Here is a 17,193-nt window from a genome sequence, read left to right as displayed (position 1 = left end):
CCATATTGAACAGCACATTGTCCTATCATACAACCACACTGCATGTCTCATTAAAGTCAACCCAGGTGGGACTTGAACCCACAATCTCCAGCTCCAGCAGCTGGTGCTTTATCCATTAGGCCTCTGGGTAACAACTTTACTAAATATAGCGACTAGAGTTATAGTCCAGTGTATGTAAACATGTAAACAAAATAGCTGCTTTCTAAAGGCTGGGACAGTTCCAAATGTGAACTCTAATGCATTTTCAAAGAGGAGACAGTCTTAGCAGAGAGTTAGCGTTGTCCTCCAGACATCACAAACAAAACCAGGACTGTTTTGGCGACTGAACATCACTCGACCACATGTGAGGAACACCAGAGCCTCATTACAAAACAGTTCCATGTGTAACAGAGTTTAGTTTGATTTATCTGACACAGACATCAGCGATAAAATGACTATTAAAGCTATTAATAACTCACACATATTTTACAAATCTCACATTATTCTTATGATAATGACAAACTGCAACAAAAACAGAGCAGACCTTAAATGTTCAACAATGAAATGTGCGTTTGTCTGAAATGTGAGGTGAGGTTTCATATTGACTCAGTAACCACCGACCAATGTGACAAACACATTTAAACTGAACAATCTTTTGTATGTATCTCTCTGCCTCTCTATAGTACGTTGCTCTAAATACTACATTATAAAAGACGAGTGCAGATTTAAACTTCTCAGAGCATTTGAGGAGAAAGCAGCAGTTCATTTGTGGAGCTAATGACAAGTGAAATTACAAAGTTCCAGACTCCATTTTTGAAACTCACCCCATCTGTTTCATATGCTCTTTCTCATCCTCCTCCTCTCTCTTTCTCTCTCCTCTCTCTTTTCTCTCTCTCCTCTCTCCCTCTTGTCTCTGCTCTTTGAAATCTGACCATGAATAATTCAGAGTCCTGGTAGAGTTTTCCGTGTCAGATGAGTGCCCAGTTATCACTCTACCATGAGCTGTAAAAAGTAATTGAAAAATGAGGGTTGATTTTCGGGAATCATGTCAGATCAGATCCCGATGTCCGGAATATTATTATACTAAAAAGTTCAGAATGCTTAGACTGGATCTTGGTACAGCGTGGCAATAATCAGAATGAGTTACACATGTAGAAGTAATTTGTTTTCCTTGTGTGAATCAATTTGAAGTTAAAAACAGGTTCAAACATTCAGATTAATTTGAGCTGTGGGACAAATGACAGTGAGAGACTAAAGGGGGTCTTACTGTATGTGAGAGGCTCCTGTTCAAAGGCGTGATGCTCTGGGGGTGGACAGAGCCTGTGGTCAGAGGATGTCCCACTGGGGAAGGAGGGGGGTGATGTAACAGAAAGAAAACTCTCACAATACATGAGATCAGAGGCTGCCTACTTCAAACACTATATACCACATTATACACAAGAGATGCATATTATATATAACATAATAAAGATGAATATAATATATGACTCTGTTTCACTTTTCTTTCAGATCATGGTGTCTCTGATCACTTTCTCCAGTGTGTGTTGTTGACATGTCATTTCTTAAACGTCCAGAAACAGATCGCTCTGTAAACAGATCCACTGACATGCAGGGAAACAGATGGACAGCATTTTCATTAAGAGCAGAAAAGCCCATGTACCTTACAGGCAGAATCAACCCAGGTGGGACTTCAACCCACAACCCCCAGCTCCAGAGGCTGACGCTTCATCCATTAGGCCACTGGGCCCTTTATAAAAGGTATAATCATGCACACAGTATTGAGTCTATTTCTGTCCCTCTCTTTAGTGAACAGTCTGAATAGATGCACCAGTCGTGAACATGGGCCTTTGTTTGGTCACATGACGTTCACAGTTCGAGGAGCAAACTGAAGGAGGACGACTGAGCTGGACACTGGCCTCCTGTGTGTCAAATACACCATGAACAAGTGAGAGCATCTCTTGTGCCTTTAATGATTATCTCATGCACAGAAGATGTGAAGATGTCTTGCTTCGACCCAGGTGGGACTTGAACCCACAATCCCCAGCTCCGGAGGCTGATGCCTTATCCATTAGGCCACTGGGCCATGCTTAAAGGTACTGATACTCCCTTATGTCTTAGAACCACAGCTTTAAGCAATCATTGTTCTGTAAATGAGGAGGGCAGAGAAAGGTCCAGGGGCTCCTCACTCACAGACATGGAAATGGAAACTTGAGCTGACAACATGAAACCAAACACACTCACTTGTATTGGAAATCCACTTTTACCCATTTTGTGTCTTGTTTCTTTCTACAACTTTAAAGACCCAATGTCACTTCTTTATATTACGTCTGATTAAATAAAGATTAAACACACACAGTTTGTAAGAATGTACATTATCATGAACAGACAGGAGCCAGAGTAAGTGTAAAATGGGGCAGTTATCTCAACAGAAGACACAACACCAGAGAAGCTGATCTGGAGCAGGACACAGAGTTCCTTTAAAGATCTTGATTTGACAGAACAAGTGCTTCAACCTTGACACTGACACCATTTTAACCTAAACTGGCTGTACCTGATTCTTTTGTTCAGTACCCGGTTCATCTGTAATCTTTAGTCCTGGTTTAGTTCTCAGATCTCTGTCATGTCACATATGGGGGATTCCCACACTAACCAAAAACCAAAACCAACCACCAACCTCCGGCCTGGTTTTAGTTTCGGGTCGCATTCCTGTTTCTTCTCTGGACTTTGGACCCTCGAAAGCCAAACAGTGTCTACAGTGACTACAAATATTTAGCTTTGCCCCTGTTTCCTGCTCCGTCTCACAAACACACAGGATAATCAGTGCATGCAGCTTTATCTCCTGGTCACGTAAATGTCATGTTTATAGAAAATACTCAAGGATGTTAGACGCAGATGGGAAAAGTGCAGATAACTAATCCAAGGTCATTTCAATAGGAGATTCTGTGGAGTCACTGTGACACTTTGAATGGACAGATATGAAGAAGGGATGATAGACCTGAACTATTTTAGTCAAGTCTTTTTTACAAAATGAGAAGAGAGAAGATTTATAATCACTTAAAGATGCACTCTGTAAGCACTCTTTCTGGTAAAGAGTACACCATCTGCTTGTCTCCATATGCCTTTACTTTGCAACTAATGTTCTATAGCATGACATCTTGCATTTATTCAATTTTATGAGTTGTTATTGCTAAAACATACTGAAACTTGCATTACAAAATATTCTTAGTGTGAGCTTGCCTTTCCACAGATCTGACTTATAACATGGCCTAATGGTGTCACCTGCTTGTGTTCATGGGTATAGTTTTAATACCATAATATGGAACACTGTGGAACTAACGAGTCCATATCTAAGGCTACGTTTACCCTGAAACGAATCACCTTATCTGAAATTATTTGCGTCCAGACACGTTGTTTCTGTGTCCGCACACCTTCCCCTTCCACACAGGTTTGAGTATATTTGTTTTTGTTTTACAGAAACGAAACTTAAAACCACATGGCTAATTTACATAAACTAAGCACTTTAAAAACAGATCGCTATTGTGCTGCTGATGCAGTTCAGCTTCTGTCGGACTAAAGGACATGACTGGAGTGGAGTGTTCTTTCTGTGACAGAGGGATATTCTGCTGATGGTGAGTCTGTTCTGTGTTTCTATCGCGTTGGAAATGGTTCATATTAAACTTTTCAGATTACATGCAGGTCACATGCATAGACCATATGCATGAATGGACATATATTCTAGCCTCTTTGTATTTTGGCGGCGAATCACTTCTCAGTGCATAGATCTACGTCAGCGTATCAGCGTTTTCAGGCATCCACACAGTGCCAGATCAGATCTCTACTCAGATGAATTCGTGGGAGCTGGCGGCACCAAATTGTTCTGTCTCTGGAGCCGTTTTCCATCAGATTAGTGTGAACAAACACTTGCCTGGAAATCCAGAAGGATATTTCTCTCTATTGCGATGAGTCTGGATTCATCCATGCAAAACAAACACTGCATCCACAACGAAAACGACTCAAATACATACTAGTGTGGACGGGGCCTAAGGAGACAAGCAGCTGACACAACCTCCACAAGAGAAGTTACATAGTGCAACTTTAATAATAACTCCACTTTATCATGAATTCATCCACCTTATCACAAAAAACATGATCAAAGTGTTAAAGCTACCATCTGTAATTGTATTTGACTTATTTACATGTAGATGCAAATGTGAAACCTGTATGTGTGTAATACTTTGCCAGTCATATTGTTTATTTTAATATAATCTCTCCTTCTATAACCGTTATCTATCTCAGTCAGATCCATTCTGAAATCTGACTGCATCAAAGTAAATCCTTACGACACAGGTGGGACTTGAAAGCTGAAGGTCCTTAGTCATTTAAAGATTCACTGTAAAATATGTTGTCATAATAATTAAGATTTTAACCTGATACTTAAAGCTGCACAGTGTAACTTTTCTGGTTGAGTGTCTGTCAAATGCTTTTCTCCATGGACATGTTATTGCTTTGTCTGAAATATTTCACAGTATGGCATTAAACTTTTCAATCTTCATGGAGACCAAAACAAACCAAGTTACAGGTTAAACCAACAAGAGGCAACCCCGCTCACAGTCAGGATGCCTGTTATGAGCTATAAAACTACTCGTATGTCATAATCTGGAACATTCTAGGCAGAGCAACGACATATCCACAGAGACGAGCAGGTAATGGAACAACTGTAGCGTGAAATGAAGCAAACCTACGACACAGAGGAGAAGAGCACATGTACAACTCCACTCAAGGCCAAGCTCAACACCACAATCAACTTTTTAAAAAAACATGCATTTTAACAGAAAATAATGTAGATTTAGGATTAAAAGAGCATTTAGTTCTGATTCTAGTTTTAGTATGGATTTGTATTTTCAGCACGTGACATATTTACTCAGTCATTTCGACATGAAGTCATTGCTGTGGTTAAAACTGAACACTAAACAAACAAACCCACATTCCTGACAGACACAGTGCAGAGGGGGTGGGGAGGTGCACTTGTTTCATTCGCCCGGAGTTCCCTGTCTTTATGTGCCTGCCTCCGGTGTGTGACCTTTGACCTCTGCAGCCTCACGGATCAGAGATTGTAATCAACAAACGCATCCTTTTTACTGCGTTAAACCTGCTCAACAAGACGATTCATGAGAGGTTTGACTATGGGCCACCGCTTAAAGTAAACATCTCAGTCACCAGTAATGCTTTTGGGATGTGGAGGTGAGAAAAGACGTGGTTTAGGGAGTTTAACAAAGCAGAATTGGGCTAAAGGAGCAGGTTCTGACTGCACTTTGGGACACTGCATGGAGCACATTGAACCTTGATGAAGAGAAAAGCAAAAACACAAGATAAAAATACAATAGCCCAGACTCAAAACACTGGGGCAAGTATGTTAAGAATGGAACACAATAACACAATAATGGATCTGCTTGTTTGTTTCCATGGAGATGTTATTGTGTTTTGTGTGGAATGTCCCATGGTTTTGAATTGTAATTATATATGTCCATGGAGACAAGCAGGCGATGCCACCAGGCCATGTGAAAGGTCTGTGTTACAGTAAAAATGCATGTTTTTCAATGAGTGCGTTTACATGCACATCAGTATCCCGGTTATGATTGGGTTTTTTGAGTATCCCGGTTTCTTCATGGTGCATGTATACGCAGTATCCCGGTTTCAGTATCCTGATTAAGTAGTATCCTGGTTATGAGAAAATGTGATACTGTAGCTGGTATATTCTGATAGTAACTGGGAAAATTATAATAAGTTAAGTATAAGTTGAGTGCGCATGCGTCCAAAAGACACTTTCCAGTCTTTTCACCACAACGGTAGCGACATAAATAAAGTGATCAACATAAGTAAATTGACCAACATAAATAAAGTGACCATACATGAGTGAAATGACTGTAAAATAAAGACCTGCAGACGTACAATCTGCACTCGTATGACCTGCACACATATGAGCTCTGAAAAGCTAGAACATGATCTATCTCCTATACGATATACACACAGAACAGACTCACCATCATCAGCACCTCCTCTGTCACAAAAAGAACACACATAATCCACTGAGTCATGTCCTTTAGTCTGAAAGAAGCTGATTGCATCAGCGGCACAATGATCGTTCTGTTTTTATCAGCGCTAACAGTTTATGTAAATGAGTCATGTGGTTTTAAGTTTCGTTTCTTTAAAACGTAAACAAATGTGATCAAAGCTGAATTATATTATCAAACTGGCTGATGTGGATCTATAGTGGTTATGGTTTATATGTTGTAAAGTTGAGTTTATTTATGCAGAAGATTTTAATGAAGAATCTGTTGGGTTTGATGTGTGCAGTGGATTGTGGGAGATCTCATAGCTGCTTACCGCTGGTTAAACCTCTCGAGCTTTCTCTGCTAAAGGAGCTCATGGTCTGTATTGTTCCTGGTTTAATTTAATTAAATTAATTTTTGAACTTGCACAGTTGTAAGATTATGTCAAGAAATGGGAATACTCCATTTGATCATGTATAGGGGGATATGAGTATCCAGGTTTCTCTGTATATGCATTACGCAGTATCCCGAATACTGCCATAACCGGGATATGGCTAATAACTGGGATACTGATGTGCATGTAAACACACTCAATGTTCATATGTTCTTGTTATGTTATTTTTGAACTAGACATTGGAAAGAAAAGTAGAAAAGAACATAGCCTACCCATAAATGAATACATTTACATAATAACATTTAATTAATTCACCTCAGGTCGTGCAGTTCTAGTAATGTGTAGAATAAAACAGAACGAAGAAAAAATGTGCAAAAAGTCATGGACTATGGACTATTATAAATCTATTACTGTATACAGCTCCTCTACGGTGTAATTACAGCAAAGTAATGAGAAATAAGATTAAGGTGGTATATAATAATGCTCTCAGAATACTGCTAAAGACTCCAAGGTGGGAACGTACTAGTGCTTTATTTGTGACTGCAAATATTCCCACGTTCCAGGCTCTAATGAGGAACCTTACGTAAACATTTATGTGTAGGTTTAATGAATTAAGGAATGGAATTATAACGTGATATTAAGAAAAGTGACACCCAATATTACTCTGACATCTGGAAATGTTATAAAAGCCAGCTGTATGTATTTTAATTCTACCAGACATTGCATCACTGTAGGTTTTTTATGTGTGTGTGTGTGTGTGTGTGTGTCTGTCTGTGTGTGTGCTGGTGTCGTTATATATGAATGTAGTGTACTGTGGGTGTGTGTCCTTCTGTGTACGGTCTGGACCCTGAGTCTGTAAATTAAGTTATATATATATATATATATATATATATATATATATATATATATATATATATATATATATATATATATATATATATATATATATATATATATATAACTTTCCCAAACATAACTTTTGAGTAGAAGTGACAGGCTTAGTGGGAATCTAACTCCAGGACAAACCCAGTCATGTCCAAGTGCCCTCTGTGAAGTGTTAGGCTCAAAGGCACAGTTGACAATGACACTTCACACACTGTTTAAACCATCTGTCCAATCACAAGAGCTGCATGGACACATCAGCTATTCATGAGTTTCAGCTTTAGACACCATTATGAGGACTATTCAGTATTCACAGTCAAATATTTAGTTTTAAATTGTTGATTGCTCTGGCTTCACTTCTAATATTTCATCATTCACAAACTTGTGTATAAAGCTGTTATAGATAATTAGGTAATTATAATACTGGATATCTATGTGTGACAAAGAGGGCCTTTGTCCCTATTTATTCACATTTCATTTCATTTTACATCAATCTCAATAATTCAACTAAACAGCTAAATATCACTATCCCGGGTTTGTTTTATTTAGTCTTTGCTTAGTTAAGTTCATCATTATTCACACCAATTACTTAAATACATTTTATTTGGTTCTATCTATTCATTGTGTTATACAGACAACTTACCATCTTACCTGTTACTATACATGGTCTGAAGACAAAAGACGGGGCGTAACCTTGGTCATATACTTGGTCATATACTTGGTCATATACTTGGTCATATACTTGGTCATATACATTCATATTTGTAGGCGTTGGTGGAGGTTTTGGTCCAGATCATGTGGAGGGAAGACGCGGTTTCAGTTCTTTTATTTAATGGATTTTGTTTGTATGTTTTTTCATATTTCAGTGTTTGTAGTTTATGTTGAGCACTAATATTTAAGGGGGACAGAGGCCCTCATAAGAGAACATATAGCAAACCTAGAAACAGGGAAAGTTGATAGACAAACTAACCTGTGTGTGTTGGTGGTAAATATGTATATATATATATATTTTTTCAATTTTTTTGCCCACAAATCCACGGTGTAAGGAAGAATACATTTTTGGTTAAAATGGACTCTTTTTTTTTGTCTGTCTCCTTCTTTTGACCACTTTGGCCAGCTTCCCCACAGTATGCAATTTATACTAATACAAATTTTATACTGTAAATTCGAACCACATATTTCCAGTTACAATTCAGCAGAAAATTGGATATCAAAGTTGTAATTTCATATCAGTATCTCATAACTCAGGCTGCACATATGAAGAGCAGGTTAATACAAGTTTAATATGAAGAAGGTAATAAAAACATCCATTAGATCAGATCAGAGCTGCAGCTGCACACATGAACAAAGCACCAGTAAACTCACTTCCAAGAAACGCATTAGAAAAACATGCAGCTCTTGCACAACACATTAAAAGGTCATAATAATACATATAATTTAGCACCTTAATCACTTTTGGAATTTTACTTTTATCACAGGATTTAAAATGATGTTCTCACCCACTCAAGTAATGTTGTGTCACTCAAAGGGCCCATATTACACTATTGTTTCCTTATCAAAAACAGACCTGGAGTTGTGTTTTGTTCCATTCATCCATGTTTAACACAGGAATGACATTTAAGAAACACATTAAGAGCTTGACAAAAACTGTTGATTTGAACTTAGGCTGCGTTCACACTGCAGCCTGAAGTGACCCAAATCCAATTTTTTGGCCTCTATGTGACCTGTATCCGATCTTTTAATGACAGTCTGAACGACACAGATCTGATTTTTTCAAATGTGACCCTGACCACTTGGATATGTGCTCCTGAAACCGATACATATCTGATCTTTTCACATGTGACTTCAGTGTGAACGGTCAAAGTGCATTCATCCACCTACACGTCATCAACAAGACACAAACGTCACTATTCTGCGCTGAAGTAGGAGAAAATTGTTAATGAACTCTGTGTCACTGAAGAGAAGCACATCACCACTCACCACTCTTGGCTACGTCTCCACATCCACACGTTCCTTTCAACGAACGTTGCTGCCGCTGCCCCACAAAACACCACGACCAAAAACCTCGTCCTTCTCCTTCTCAATCTCCTCCTTAAAACAAGTAAGTTGTTCATGTTCTGGCTCCGGTACGAGAGGAACTTTAAAATCTCCAGGTGCTCAATGCTCACGTCCATGTTTGGACAACTTCCGTAAACACAGAGCACGCTCACTGCGGTTGACGTCGTCGTGTCTCCAGTGCACATGTGGGACACTTTTGGGCTGTTTAATGTTCACACTGGAGACACATACAAGTCACATTTAATTGGAAATGTGAACGACCTCGCAAAAACATTGGATTCCACAAAAAAATCGTAATTGAGTATTAAGCCCTGCAGTCTGAACGTAGCCTTAGTGAATTTTAGTAAGATCCATCATGAATCTATATGCGGCACGAATGTTTTTACACTCGATGATTCTGTCTCATATAGAGGATTGTAGAACCACATGGTCACTTGTTGCTGGCTCAACACTCAAACCCGTCAAATTACTTTTTTAAAATACCGGATAAGAAACCACTCTTATTTCACTACTGCACTATTTTAGATAAGTACAATCTGCTTGATTTTAATAATTTTGATTTTAAATATGGATGTTTTATGTATAAAGTTCTGTATGGACTTGCCCCCCTCTGTTACAGGATTTTATTAAAGTAAAGACCGTCAGTGGGATGGGAACTAGAGCCGCGGCCCGGGGGAACTGTGAGCTCCACACAGATGCACCACATTAGGACAAAGTGTGTCTCAGTCAGAGGCTCTAAGTTCTGGAACAGTCTCCCATTATCAATAAGAGAGACTCCAACACAACACTGAACACTTTCACATCACACTTGAAACTGTGGCTAAAGGAAAACCAGACTTGTGAACACTTTTAGTTTAGAACTGTCACTTGTGATTATTGTTTCTTCTTTGTTAAACTTGTGGGGACACCTGTGGAGGGACTACAGATGGAAATGAGCATTTTTGCTATAATCTGTCATATTTACACTGCAGTGTTGTAGATGTTCATTAATATGCACTGTCCCTATTAAATAAATAAATAAATAAACAAAATAAAAAATAAAAATAAATCTTGCATATTTAGGCTGAGTTCTTCTCTCAAACATAAAACACTTCTTGTGATGTCACATGATAAAACAGGAAGTGCTCCACCGTATTTTAAACTCCATACACCTTCACTAGAATCACTTGGATAAGTTCAGACCTTTAATTGCCGATCTCTTTGGAACTAAAGGGAAAAGGAGCAGTTAACTTGAAAACAGCTGCTTCATGACATCACAAAGTGGAACAGAGGATTTTGAGTTTTGGAGATGTAGACAAACTTATGTGAATGCAATTAAACACAACTCCAGGTCTGTTTTTGATGAGATAACAACATTATAACATGAGTTAAAGCTCACAAGAGTCAGTTTAGTGTAATACAGGACCTTTAAACAATGCTGACGTCCTGTTGTTTCTGTATTCACCACAAACAGACTGTGAATGCGCCTCACACTCTCTATGGACACACACCGTCTCCCATTACAACACACAACACCTTTAGTGAAAATAGGCCTCCTCTGTCACTGGTGATTAAGTTACTCTGGAGCTCAATGGGGTTTTCAGGTTTCAATGCACAGCTTAAGTTAAACATGCTCTTATTTAAAGCATTAAAAGAGTATTGTGTAACTTTTCTGATGAATTGACTGATTAAATTGTCCGTCACCTGCCTGTTTCTACAGCGGTGTCATTGTTCTCTCTGGAATGTTCCACACTATGACATTAAACAGATCTGCCTTACAAATTAAATTACAGGTGGTTTCATATCTTAAGTAATATGCCTAGAAAACCAGACATTCTGACTGTGGGTGGGGTCGCTGCTCCACAGATCTGACCTGTAACTTGGTCTGGTTTGGTCTCCATGGAGATATAAAAGTTTTGTTGAGGAAAACAACCTTTTCCTCTCATGTTCGTTAGTTTCTGCTTAGATAAAAATACACTTGAAACAGAAATAAAGTCCAGATAATTTACTTATTCAAATATTAGAAAGTCATATTTGTACAAGGAGTCTGTGCTGACATTCCCATGCAGAGACTCTATGTTTTACACCTGTACAATGACTTTTATACGTAAACTATAGTGAGAGGATACTGTGGTTTAGACTTAGCGCCTCTTCGTTGGTGCACGGGTCAGCCAGGCCTCTTGGCATGTTGCACAGTCCAATCAGACTCCATCCAGGGTGTTATCTGACTAACAAGTCATGACATCATCCCTGTCCGTAGTTTTTGTCCTACTTAGTCAGTTTGCTATTCGATAGATTGGAATATCCTGCATTTGTCTTGATATATATCTATGGGTCTCACAGCTGTGACCAGAGACTTGATCTTCACATGACCTCGATACAATAATGAACTATACAAGTGATTATATAAAAGAGCTAAGCCTAGTTATTTATCATAACAGTTTGAAACCATACTGTGTAACATTTAAGACAAAGCAATAATTCAGTCTCCATGGAGAAAAGCATTTGACGGACCCTCCACCAGGAATGTGACACAGTGCACCTTTAAAGAGAATCATTCATTACTGTATTACATAATGTAATAAAGGCAATAATCGGGTTTACATATATAACTGTTTTCAGTATGCTACATTTGTAATTATTGATACTTTGCGGTAACATCACGCTGGGGGAGTATTACATATAGGCCTATCTCTATAGTGGAATGTTTAGGAGTTACCATGGTGACACAATGCAAACACAGTCAAGTTAAGGTAGTCTGAAAACTCTAGAAAAAATACAACATAGATTTAAACAACACATTTTCAGGAGCCTGGGATCAGTCTGATTGTTCGTGGTCCTGTTTTGGACTTTTTTCAACTAAAAGGTCTGACTTGTTTTAGAACACAGATCATTTCACCTGTTGTAGTTCCAACCAAGTTAGGTCTTTCGGGTAGATTGTTTTCAAATAAAACTCAGATTAAAGTCTAATTTGAGTAACAGATCCTCAGACAGACTAGTTCCTACAGGTAGCATCACACCCCCAGGAAATGTTGATGTCCATTGCAAAGCATCAATAATCCAGTTGAAACAAAAGTGTAAGTGTGTCTACAATAACTAGTTGCCTCCATGTAGATACCATTGCTTACCTGTAATGTTCCAGTGTATGGCATTAAACCTGTCTATTTCATAATTATTCTTCCTTTCTTTGTTGCAAAAAAGAAAGACAAAAGACTTGAGTCACTATTTTTAGGATGTGAGACTTTGATAAAATAGACTGAGACTTGGGATTTGACTTGGACTTGAAGGTCAGTGACTTGGAACGTGACTCAGACTTGAGCCATGTGACTTGAGAAGACTTGATGCTTCTTCTAAAAATATATGTTTGTAGAAAATACTTTTCTCTTTACAGTTGGTAAATGCAGCACTTAATTTTACAGGAACAAACTGGAACATGTCTCTCCCACTTCTCTGTTGCTTTTGATGTAACTGAAGTACTTTTGATGTGGTACTCAAAAGTACTACAATAATATACAGTACAATACAGTAAAATGGAGGGAACTACAGAGAACATGATCCTTCATGACAAAATAACTGTTGTTTAGCACTTTAAAATCGGAATTCTTTCTATTCTGACTGTAATGACTCACACTAAGATCTTGTCAAGACATTTAAAAAGAAAACATTAACATTTCTACAACTCTTATGTACTCATATATAAATATACCATGACTTTGTATGTAAAGTTTAGCTTAAAATTCATATAAATTGCAAAACAAAACAAAACAAAAAACTTTGGTTTAAAGACTTGAAATGACTTGAAGCTCAAAGCAGACAACTTGGACTTGACTCAGACTTGAGGTCAAAGACTTGAGACTTACTTGAGATTTGCAAAACAATGACTTAGTCCCACTCTGGTTAATGGACTTGGCTCTGCACAGATCTGACCCGTAACTCTGCAGCAAAGCTAACATCAACTTCCATGCTAATGTGCACTTCCTGATTACAGCTGGTAGAGGTTCAAGCCTTGTTTCTGAACGTGTTTTGTTAATGATGCTATCTGGTTGAGGTGAGGTGCACTGTGGGCCGGGGCTGTGGTGTTACATAACAGTGAGTGAATGCAGCAGTGTCTAGAGTTACAGTGGTGTATTCTTTGGGCCTGTACCATCTGGAGACTGGCCCCAGACTCACGCGTTTTTATCTTTCGCTTGTTTCTCTCCTCCCTCTCCGTACGCCTGAGAGATCGAGAAGTTATGGTTCTGTTTGGGAAATAAAGCAGCTTTTGTTTTGAAAAGAGAGAAGAAGAAGAGAAGATGCAGACTGCAAATGTTTTGTATTAAACTCTGAGCACTTTAAACAGTGTCCTTCTAAAATACTGGAATGTCTGATAAAATACTGTGTGGTGTTATAGTACGACTAGATTTTTTTTGGTTTTCATTATCAGTACATTGCAACATTCACTGGAGGTGTGATGCTAACTGTAGGCTCTGCTCTGTCTGAGACTTTGTCATATTTTAATCTGACCTTTAGTTTTTTTGTTTTAACCCAATCTGACCAGAAAGAAATGGATTTATCTGGAACTACTGGAACGGTTGAGTTGATTTGTGTTGTGAAACAAGTCTCTCACACTTTACAGTTAGTAATTCAGTTCAGTTTGTCATTTTCCCCTGTTTAGTTCAAAATCAAACTCCCCTACAGATTACAGATTACATGCACCAAAATGTAGTTTGTAACATAATCCATTAAATTATTTGAGTTGAGTAATGTAATCTGAATACTTTGGATTACTTTGGATAGCAACCACATCCTGAAAATTCATGTTTGCTCTTGTGCTTCAAATTGTCTGTTGAGCCCAAGTCTCCATGAACACTTTTGTTTGCTGTAGAAGAGCAAAGACAAGGATCTTAACACAAGAAGTTTTGTCTGATAAAAGACAATAAAAAGACCAGTCTTTCCTTAATCATATTAAAAAATATAATTCATAGAGAAATGCTTTCTATATGAGATCACTGCTGCCTTTAAGTATGTCCGCCCTTCTGTTAGGGGTCATATTGTTTAGTCCTACTTCTAGACCTGGTTTAGACCTGGTTTAGTCCTGGTTTAGTCCTGGTTTTAGTCCTAGTTTAGTCTTGGTTTAGTCCTGGTTTAGACCAGGGTGAAAAAATGCATAGCACACTCGGATGGCTGATGTCCAAAAGCTTTTTTATTAACAAAATAACGTTTCGGCAAAAAAAGCCTTCATCAGATCTTTTTCTTGCTTTGGACCACAGCACACAAAACAGTTGCCAGCCCAGGTGCTCATGTAACCCTCCAATGAATAGGAGGTCCTAAAGTGAGGTCACCCAGTGAGTTCAGCCCACTCTACAACAAGAAAAAACTGTTTAGATATTTAAATAAAAAACATTTTATGAAATACAGAAATAGTTTAAGTCCATCACAAAAAACATCTTAGATCAAACTCCACATTGAGTCCGTGAGCAGCTAGAGTCTTAAGTTGGTGAATCCAGAATTGTTCTCTTTTTGACAGGAGCATTTCAAGATTCCCACCTCTAGGAGCAGTTCCACATGTTCAATGCCAATATATCTTAAGGAAGAGATAGGATGGTTAAAATCAACAAAATGAGCCGCCACAGGATAGTTCATGTTTTTACATCTGATTAGTCCTGGTTTAGCCCAAAATCCCACCATGTAATCCATTTATTTTAACAAAGTAACTGTAATCCAATTACCACTCATTGAAACAGTAACTGTAACTGAATACAGTTACTCATAATTTGTACTCTGAATACGTAATGCTGGTACATGTAATCAGTTACTCTCCAACATTGCAAACTCCTAAACAAGATCATGGATGCTGAAAATGTGCTGTTTAAATCCATTTTGTATTTTTAGTTTGAAGTTTTGAGACAATCTTAAAACTTTTTGGCCGTGTTTGCTAATGTGTCTCCATGGTAACTGCTGAACATTCCACTGTAGACATACGTGTGCGGTATCAGTTGTTTGCTTCATGCATCTCTCCAAATTATTCAAACTACCAAAATCCATTTTAGTCCATTTCAGTTACTGTGCTCCAGAGTCTCTTCTTCCCTTCATCAGTGAGGCCTGTTCCAGTCACACTCCTCCCTCTTCTCAGCTCCAGCTCCCCAAAGAGCCGCAAAACTAAAGTAAAAAACAACAATCCTCTCACCTGCCCCGCTAACTGTAGGCATGCTCTGTCTGAGGCTTTCAAAGAGTGGTCCTGACTATGGGCTGCAGCATTAATCGCAGTTAGAATGGATGCCAAAAATTAGAAAATCTGAAATATTTGGAGTACTATAATTCTCTTTTCTTCACAAATAACAAAATCTCCCATCTTATTCTGAATAAAACTCAGAGTCAGATCAGAATGCCTTTCTTTGTCAATTTCTTCGCATGCACTACACATACAAAGAAATCGAAATGGGACCTGTCACCCCATCCATACATTTACAAACACATAATTCAATATGACATGGGAGACTAGACACAAACTGGACTGGAAGACAGGAAGCAGAGGAAGAAACAATGCAGCATAACATGAGGATAGGGAGACGGGGAAAAAAAAGAGAACAGCCCCCAGATCATGCTCCTCTCAGGGCATAATATGGCACCAGCATACAAAAAAAAAAAAAAAACACCTCAGCAACATCAGCATATAGTTAAAACACAGTACAAACATTATGACTAGACTTGCAACTGGGGAGGACAGGGGAGTAGAGTTAACCCAACGTGGGCAGGCAGGCAGCCATCTGGGTCCTGCAGCCACATGGGCACTGGATTCAACAGACCCGCCCCGCCATGCCGAGGGTACAAAGCTGCGAAGGCGTGTAAAAATGGTTAACCCTGGAGTTTCGATCTGTACAAACATGAAGAAATGGGTCAAATTCTTGTGTTAAATTACATAGATTAAAAGTCTATATTGTTCACGTTCAGAAAATTTGTATTGAAACTGACTTTTACTTGTTTTATTAAGACAAAAAAATCTAATTGAATCAAATTGTAATAAATCAATATGAACGGTCACCCAGTCACAATTATAAGTATTAAAGGTTCTATAATATGCAAAATTGACTCGTGTGCGCTTTAAGCCATGTTAGAATGTTATTACGTTATTAAAAACAGACCTGGAGTTGTGTTTTGTTTCATTCACTTGTGCTTGAGTAATCCTTTATTATTAGTCTGTCTTCATTTCCAAGGCTCAGAATGTTCTGTTCCACCTTGTGATGTCATGTAGTGGCAGCGGTAGTTACCGTATTTCCCGCACTATTGGACGCTCTCTTAAGCCTCCAACCCCATCATCCCAGCACGACTTCAGTAAACTACAAAGCTGCACCACCTGCAGCGCACGCAAATACGCACGGAGCAGACAGCGACCACACAGCGAAAAACACCCGCAGCCACACTCATCACTCCACGCCGACGAGGAACAGAATGACGGAACAAACAATGTGCCACTTCTAGACACAACTGAACAACTGAGTCACTGCGAACACGCCGACAATCCAGCGGTCCCAGACAGCACCCTCCCTACACGCCACAACTGAACACACAAACAACGTCCAACTGACCCATCACACTGTTGTGTTGCGTTTAAAGTCCAGTGCAGTTTATTTGTGAAAAAAGTTCGAAGACAGACCATTTAATGACAGTGCACCTTATAATCCAGAGGGTCTAATAGTTCGGAAAATACAGTAGTTCAAGTTAACAGCTATCTTTTATCTTTTGTTTAGTAGAGATTGGCATTTTCAGGTCTGAAATTATCTGAATGATTCTAGTGAAAGTGTCTACAGTTTTAAAACTCAGCAAAGTACTTCCTGCATTACCACATGAGAGCTCAGTCTAAATATGCAACGC

General features: G+C 38.6%; 1 non-coding gene across 1 annotated transcript; it reads right to left on the bottom strand.

The window, feature by feature from the left end:
* Positions 1-1,989: 1,989 nt before the first annotated feature.
* trnar-ccg (transfer RNA arginine (anticodon CCG)) lies at positions 1,990-2,062 on the bottom strand. Its single transcript has one exon. It is a non-coding gene; the product is annotated as a tRNA-Arg (tRNA).
* Between the last annotated feature and the right edge of the window lie 15,131 nt (positions 2,063-17,193).

The sequence above is a fragment of the Boleophthalmus pectinirostris genome, unplaced genomic scaffold (genome assembly GCF_026225935.1).
Source record: "Boleophthalmus pectinirostris isolate CB_2022bp ecotype Guang Dong unplaced genomic scaffold, ASM2622593v1 HiC_scaffold_10, whole genome shotgun sequence".
NCBI lineage: Eukaryota > Metazoa > Chordata > Actinopteri > Gobiiformes > Gobiidae > Boleophthalmus > Boleophthalmus pectinirostris.
Note: the sequence above shows the minus strand (reverse complement) of the source record. Positions and strands in the feature narration are given on the sequence as shown.